Source organism: Chenopodium album, chromosome 21, assembly GCF_948465745.1.
Source record: "Chenopodium album chromosome 21, dcCheAlbu1.1, whole genome shotgun sequence".
Lineage (NCBI taxonomy): Eukaryota > Viridiplantae > Streptophyta > Magnoliopsida > Caryophyllales > Amaranthaceae > Chenopodium > Chenopodium album.
The window spans coordinates 29792546-29801470 of NC_137854.1; the positions used below are offsets into that span (position 1 = coordinate 29792546).

At 38.7% G+C, this 8925-nt stretch overlaps 1 pseudogene; it reads left to right on the plus strand.

Moving 5' to 3' along the window:
* Window positions 1–650: 650 nt before the first annotated feature.
* LOC145600615 (uncharacterized) lies at window positions 651–8925 on the plus strand (annotated as a pseudogene).

Genomic DNA, 8925 nt, shown 5'->3' on the forward strand with positions numbered 1-8925 from the left:
TGAACCAATGGAGGATTCTAATGACAATGATTTCGATCCTTCGAGTTATAGGCAATCCACTGACAAAAGGGACAACGTTCGAAAGGACTAATTATTATAATCTCTTCTATTAGGACTTACAGTTATTTCGGTATCTTTAATTCTTGCAACTAGGTAATAAGTGGTATTTCCACAAACATTTAGTGATCCTATGAACACTTGCTAGTGATTATACTCATTTATATTCCAGCTTTTATTTATTATTCCTATCAATAAATTCCATTTTTTTTTTTCTTTCCTTATTACTTCCCAATAATTCAATTATTTCAATTATAGCAATCACTCCATTTCCTAAGAATTTTATTTATATCGCCATTCCAATTCTACTAACCAAATTCCAGCAAATTTAATTCTAGTTTCAACCATCAAAGGGTTCATGGGAACTATTTTTATTTATTTTTGTGATGTTTTATTAAATGTTTGGTTGGTTAGCAATCAATAATTAATTGATAAAGCTATGAACTTCGAATTTGGTAGATCCAATTCAAAATTCATTAGCTTCAAAACAATTGTGCAAGCTTGAATAGTTTTGAACCTAGTGAGTGAATGCCTTGGGAATTAACCAAAACCATTTAATTTAGGACCTGATCTTTTAATTCAGGAGAAGAAAGATGGCAGGAGGAAGCAGTACCAACACCGGAGGAGGTGATCTTAGTGAGGTAGTACGACAATTAGCAGCAGTTGCTCAGCAGCTGGCTAGAAACGCGACAGGCAATGGGGATAGTCAGGGGGAACTCTTTAAGAAAGTGGCACAGAGTAAGCCACTTGTTTATCAAGGGGAGCCTGACCCTACCATTTTGGAAAACTGGCTGAGGGAATTCGAAAAACTGTTTGAAGCAGTGGGGTGCCCTGAGGATTCGAAAGTGGGCTGTGCTACCTACTACCTAAGGGGCGAAGCTGACCTTTGGTGGCAGCAAAACGAAGCAACTATTAGGACCCTACCTGGTTTTAACTGGACCAAGTTCCAAGAGAAAATGAGGGATAAGTTTTACCCTAGCTTTTTGCAAAAGCAGAAAGCTGAGGAGTTCTCCAACCTCAGAATGGAAAAGATGTCAGTTACGGAATACTACACTAAGTTTATAGAGTTGTCCCGTTTTGCTGAGGAAACGGTCGCTACTGAAAAAGCCAAGGCTAGGAAGTTTGAGAGCGGTCTAACTACGGATCTGCAACTAAAACTCTGCGGGCAGGTATTTGAAACTCTGGATGAGGTGTATGGGAGAGCCGCACACCTGTATGCATTGGAGGAAAAGAAGAAGAAGGAGCTGGCCGACATGGAAGGAAAAGAGAAAAGAAAGGAGGTGGTGCAGGTTTCTGGAAACCAGCATGGAAACCAAAATGGTTTTAAGAAGCAGAAGTACCACCACAACAATAACTTCTCCAATAATAATAACTTCCAGAATAATAACCGTCCAGGTGGGCGTGGCAACAATGGAGGGGTTAGAAACAATAACCGAGGGAATAACAAAGATGGAAGGTATTATCATTGCAGAAGGTGCAATAATAATCACCCTGGGAGGGATTGCGAAGGCAACCTAGTTACTTGTCGTGCCTGTAACAAACTAGGGCATAGGGAGTACGAGTGTTACTCCAAGAATGCTAATGGGAATAAGCAGAACAACTTTAACTCCAAAGGAAACCAGAGGAATTTCCAAGGGAACAACAACAACAACAACAACTTTAATGGAAACAAGGGAGCTCAACAGAATGGAGTGAAGAACGGTAACCCCAATAATAATAATAACCAGAATAAAGGTGGAGCTGCTGGAAAACTGAATGTGATGAGTAGGCATGAGGCTGAGGCCACGAACGATGTTATTACTGGTACTTTTTCTATTAACTCTATTCCTGTTAAAGTATTGTTTGATTCTGGTGCTACTTTTTCTTTTGTTTCTAAGGGTACTGTGACCAAACTTAGGGACTGCTTAACAGCAGTCAAACCAATAGATGTACCCATAACAATTCCGACAGGTGGGGTAGTGAATTGTACTAGGGCGTTCATTGATGTGCCTTTAGAAATAGAAGGAAAGATATTTTCTTCTGACCTTATTGAGTTTGGGTTGAGTGACTTCGATATTATTTTAGGAATGGACTGGATGAGTAAGTTCAATGCTGAAATTAGTTGTAGGTCACGAAAAGTCAAAATGGTTACTAGTAGCAATGAAACAGTAACATACTGGATGAAAGGTGGTACCAAGTGCCCGAGATTAATTTCTGTCCTAAAGTTGGCAAAATACATGAAGAAAGGGCATCCAGTATACTTTTGCAGTGTCAGGGATATGGACCATGATCAAGTAACCAACCCAGAGGATATAACAGTGGTGAACGAGTACCTGGATGTATTTCCAGAGGAGATTCCGGGAATGCCACCTAAGAGAGCAATCGACTTTACCATAGATTTAGTTCCCGGGACAGCCCCTATATCTAAGGCACCATATCGAATGGCACCTGCGGAAATGAGTGAGTTAAAGGAACAGTTGCAGGAATTACTAGAGAAAGGGTACATTAGACCAAGTGCTTCACCTTGGGGAGCTCCAGTGCTGTTTGTAAAGAAAAAGGATGGAAGCATGCGGTTATGTATCGATTATAGAGAGTTGAACAAGGTGACGATAAAGAATAAGTACCCTTTGCCACGAATAGATGATATGTTTGATCAGTTGAAAGGAGCCACCGTGTTCTCTAAGATCGACTTGAGGTCCGGATATCATCAATTGAGAATTGCCGATGAGGACATTCCTAAAACGGCATTTAGGACAAGGTATGGACATTATGAGTTCACAGTTATGCCTTTTGGGTTGACTAACGCTCCAGCAATCTTTATGGATTTGATGAATAGGGTGTTTCATCAATTTATGGATAAGTTCGTAGTGGTCTTCATAGACGACATTTTGGTATACTCCAAAAACGAAGAAGAGCATGCAGAACATCTAAGGGCAGTTCTGCAAACACTGAGAGAAAACCACCTTTATGCAAAGTTCTCTAAGTGTGAGTTTTGGTTGGAAAAGGTAGCATTTCTAGGACACTTTGTGTCTAAGGATGGAGTAGAAGTAGACCCAGCCAAGATCGAAGCTGTGAAAAGTTGGCCTACACCCAAGACGGTATCTGATGTGAGGAGTTTCTTAGGTTTAGCAGGGTATTATAGGCGCTTTGTTAAAGATTTCTCCAAAATCGCTAAACCTATGACTACTCTAATGAAGAAGGACAAGAAGTTTGAGTGGGATGGAAAGTGTGAAGAGGCATTTCAACTCCTAAAGCACAAATTAGTTACAGCACCAGTGCTTACACTTCCCGATGATAGTGGATTGTATGACGTGTATAGTGATGCGTCAAAGAATGGGTTGGGATGCGTGCTTATGCAAAATGGAAAGGTGATAGCATATGCATCGAGGCAGCTTAAAACACACAAGGTGAACTATCCAACCCATGACCTAGAATTAGCTGCCATCATTTTTGCCCTAAAAATTTGGCGTCATTACTTGTACGGAGTGAAATGCAGGATTTATACTGATCACAAGAGCCTAAAGTATATATTCACTCAAAAAGACTTGAACTCTCGACAAAGAAGGTGGCTGGAGTATACAACGGATTACGACTTGGACATACAATACCACGAAGGGAAAGCGAATGTGGTTGCGGATGCTTTAAGTCGTAAATCTAGTCATGGAATAAACTCGTTAGTAGTAGCTAATGAGTTATGTAGAGAAATGGCAAAATTGAACTTAGAAGTCGTGGAATGGGGAGTACCAGCAGGTATTCTAGCGAATCTAAGTGTCCAACCGACAATATTCGACGAGATTCGAGAAAACCAAAAAGGAGATGTGAAGTTGGACAGGATTCGCGAAAAGATTAAACAAGGAAAAGCTACAGACTTCAAAGTTCATGAAGATGGAAGTTTAAAATATAAGGGTCGATGGTGTGTACCACAAAAATGTGAGGAAGTGAAGAGGAAGTTGATGGAAGAGGGTCACAATACACCTTACTCAGTACACCCAGGAGGAGACAAGTTATATAAGGATTTAAAGAAAATGTTTTGGTGGCCTAGAATGAAAAACGAGGTGGCTGAATTTGTAGCAAGGTGCTTAACTTGTCAAAAGGTGAAAATAGAACACAAGAGACCTCAAGGGACTGTACAGTCATTGGAAATCCCAAGCTGGAAATGGGACTGCATTTCAATGGACTTTGTGACCTGTCTTCCTAAGTCCAAAAGCGGAAATGACACCATTTGGGTAGTGGTGGATAGACTAACAAAATCAGCAGTGTTTATACCAATGAAAGAAACTTGGAAAAAAACTTGCAAAAGCTTACATTAAGCATGTTGTGAGGTTACATGGGGTTCCAAAAGATATTATATCTGATAGGGATTCCAGGTTTCTATCAAAATTTTGGAAAAGTGTGCAAGAAAACTTTGGTACAATCCTTAAAATGAGTACAGCATTTCACCCTGCCACAGATGGACAAACCGAGAGAACCATTCAAACCTTGGAAGATATGTTGAGAGCCTGCATTATAGATTTCCAGGGAGGATGGGAGGATAGCTTGGATTTAATTGAATTCTCTTATAACAATAGTTATCATGCGAGCATTGGTATGGCTCCATTCGAGGCCTTGTATGGAAGAAAGTGTCGTAGCCCAATCTGTTGGAACGACATTAGTGAAACTGTGGTCCTTGGGCCTCAATTGATTGAGGATACAATCAAACAAGTAAAGGAGATCCAAGCTAAAATCAAAGCTGCTCAGGATCGACAGAAAAGCTATGCAGACGCAAAGCGAAGAGAAGAAGAGTTTGAAATAGGCGACAAAGTGTTACTAAAGGTTTCGCCAATGAAGGGAGTTATGAGATTTGGCAAGAAGGGAAAGCTCAGTCCAAAATACATTGGTCCATATGAAATACTGCAAAGAGTAGGCAAAGTAGCTTATAGGTTAGCTCTACCTATGGAACTTAGCAAGGTACATGACGTATTCCACGTATCACAATTGAGAAGATATATACCTGACAAGTCCCATGTGCTTCAACCAGAAACCATTGAATTAGATCAAAGTTTAACCTATGAAGAAAGACCTGTTAAGATTCTTGACAGCAAGGTGCGTAGTACGCGCAATAAGGATATTAAGATCGTAAAGGTTCTGTGGTCTAACCAAGAATATGAGGAAGCCACTTGGGAAGCCGAGGATGAAATGAAAAAGAAATACCCAGAGTTGTTTCAGGTATGTAGAGTTACGGGGGCGTAACTCGTTTTCTTTAAGGGGGGTAGAATGCGGTAGAATTTCGCGCTTTTACCCAAATTTCAATCACTTTTGGTGCTCTTGGCACAAATTTCAACAAGTATTTCCAGTACTTATGTCCTCAAAAGACATAAAGCAGTAAAAGTGTAACAAAAAGTACAGCAATACTATACATAATCAAGGAAAAAGTCCAATTTCGTTCCCCAAGTTTCGGGACGAAACTTTTTTTAAGGGGGGTAGACTGTAATACCCCGTATTTTATACGTATTTTTATTTTAAAGTATGTATTTAATGAGGTATATAAGTAGATTTTATATTTTTAATTAAAGTATTTTACTAATATATTTTATATTAGGAAAGTTTATTTAATTATCTCTTTATTAAAAAGATGGGGTTTTAATTTAAGAAAGTTATTTTTTAACAAGTTTTAATTGGAAAGGGATTAGGAGAATTAAAAGAGGAAAGTTTAGGGTAAAAAGGGAGTATAAATATCCCACTTATGAGGCAAATCAACTTTGCCCAGAGTGGAGAAAACCCAAGGTAAAGTTTCTCCCCTTTTCTCCCTTACTTTTCTTTCTTTTTTTTCTTCCTCTCCCCTTCCCCTTCTCACGGCCGGCCACCACGCACACCACCACACGCGTGGCCGGACCACCACCGCGCACCACCACAGTGCTGGCGCACGGCCAGCAGCTGCAGCGGCGGGCGGCAGCAGCCCAGCCCTGCCGCGGTGGCTGCTGCTGCCGTGGCCAGCTCTCGAAAAAAAAAAAAAAAACTTAATCTTTTGCTCCTAATTAATCTATGATTAGTATTATGATTAAAATTTGATGTTTGAATATGGTAATTATGTTAATTAATTTTCAGATTTTGATTTTATTTAAAAAAGCCCCAATTTTTGAAACCCTAGGTTCTTGATTCATGAAATTATAAAAGCATATGGTGTAATTATGTTTAGATCTTTAATTTAAGCACTTTAAGTTTGATTTTCAGCAAGTTTTAATTATAAAAATAGTGCTGGAATTTTATGAAGAAACCTAAATTTCATGTTTTTGAAGGGAATTTAAATTACCCATTAAAGGGGACTTAATTATGGTGTTCTAAATATAATTTCAGCTTATTCTAATTAATTTATGGAGGGTTTTAAAGTAGTATATATTGCTGGAAATTTGTTTAGAGTGGACTTTGATACACAATTATAATTTTAATGTGTAGGAGACTTTGAAGTAAGCGATTTTTACTAGTCGTGGCGAATTTAAGATCATATTCAAGGTACGTTCGCGTACTTAGCATATTTTGATGATGTAGAAACATGCTAGGCTTGAATTCAATCAATTATAAGTAGTATCATGCTAAGGTTCAAGTATTGAATTGTAAATTATTGGTGTTGGTGATTGAATTGTGAAGCATGAATTATTTGTGATGATCTTTGGATTGGAAATTACGTTTTGGCATGATTATATGGACTACATATTTATTTATGGCATGTTAGAGAGCATGTTTAATTAAACTAATTGTTTAATAATGTTTGGAATATTAAAAAGGAATTTTATTATGGTTCATATAATTTTTATTGATGCTTAAAGCATGAAGTAAGAGCTATATATGTGTCTATGTACACAAGGAATAAATTGTATGTTGGTGCCTTTGAGCACTTAAGGTGTTTTTAACACCGAAGGATAGGATTGTTGGCGCTTTATGCGTTCACGGTGTCTATGACACTGAGGTAGAATTAAAAAGGGTTCAACATTAAATATTATGTGGTCATTAAATATTCAAGAATTAAATTGATATGTTGAATGGTTGAATTATTATTGACGATTGAATTGTTATGCTTGAGAGTCATCACCAAGTCTAATAATCTGTAAATAACGTAAAGTGAAAGAGATTACGCACCAAAACTCTTGGAACGTATATACCTTGAGTATGAACATATGGGGGGAGTTATGTGACTTTATATTTGATCATAACTTCTAATGGAGTACAGGACGCTGTATATTCCTTTTTATCATTTTTATTATGCGCTGGAATTCCGCCACCAATGTGTGGCACAGGTGATGCTGGCACGGTTAGCTCCCGTGTCAGTGGTCCTCAATTTATTGAGGAAGGTTTAGTTGGAAACCCGTTCGATGCGTAATCAACGCTAAATAAATTATTTAGTGACTAGTTGAAGAGTCTTGTTGTGTTGTGTGTGTGCTTGAAAACAGGTGCAATGAGGTAAGTGTGTGTGTTGATAGGAAATGCATGCTAGTGTGTTTAATTACGCTTATGTACTCAGCTTTGCTGATTGTGTGTTTTGTTTGTGTCTGGCTATGTCTTTATCTTGGCCCTACGATGATCCATTTTAATGGAGAGTAGTGGGGGCAAGTGGAGAATCTCTTTTCAGGTATTGAAGCATGTTCATGATGGGGGCATGAGTGAAGAGAGAACTATGCTAGTTTTCATTAGGATGTGATATGTCTGAGTTTTGAATGATGTGATTTATTAATTATTGGACTAACAGTATTTTTGGATTTAATGGTTTTGAATAAGGGCCTTAAAGGTTCCAAGTTGTAGTAGTTAAACTTTAGTTTGGTTTTGTGATTTCCAACTTTACTTTTGTTTGGTTTGGTTTTTAAATTGTTTTATTTCTTAGTTTGACTTCCAAGTCTTCCGCTGTGATTCTTTGATATTTGCCTTAGCCGTTTTCACGGTGGCGGTAATGTCTTAGATATTCCTAAATCGTGTTTTAAAGAGAGTAAAGCGTATTTTTAAAGGAAAGGAATTTCTAGGGTGTTACAACTACCCACTAACGTTCTCCGTCCAATTAAAATTTTATGTTGGCCCAATTTTTCAATTTTATCAATTACAATGGCCAATTAATGCTTTTATTGTGGCTTGCTTGATCATACTGACAAAATGTGTGCAAAAAAGGAGAATGATGGTGATGTGAACAATGAACTAGTCTACCAGTATGGCCCGTGGATGAGAGCATCACCCATGAAAAATTCACAATCTGCAATTGATGCACGTGAGAAGGAGAAACACCTTCTGTGTCGTATGAACTCTGGTAAAGGTAGTCGTTCTATCTCCTACAATGACCCAGCAGCTATCAAACTAGGTCCTATTGGGGCAGCTAGAAAACTCCTGTTTAGTACTCCATCTTCATCCCCTATGAAGTCGATTCCGAAAGTGAGGGAAGCTAGTCTAACGATAGTGAACGATGAACACTCAAATAAGCTTGTGTTGAGGCCGAAGAGTATAAATAGTAGCATTAATTTAGTTGGTCAGGGAGGTATGGTGGGGGAGGATAATGTTGTTGAGATGGAGGCTGATGATGTTAGTAGTGATTTTGGTGAAAAGGGGGGTGTTCAGAATGGTGAGGGTAGCACTGTGGTTGGTGTGGGGGCAGTAGGGACCACGAGCGGTAGTTACAACACCAATAATAAGAGTGGAAAGTGGAAGAGGAAAAGCAGGAAGGAGGGTGCTGACATTTCCCTTACTGACAATGTGGAAACTGTGCAACATGACAATGGGAATGTGAAGAGAATTCTTTCGAAGACAGGGGATGAAACAGATTATGCTGATGATATGTCTTCTATTAAAAAAAGGAAGGTTGTGATTGATAATGCCGGAGACGGGATAAATCAAGTAGAGGGGTGTGGTGTGATCCAACCCCTCGAAGAGCAATGA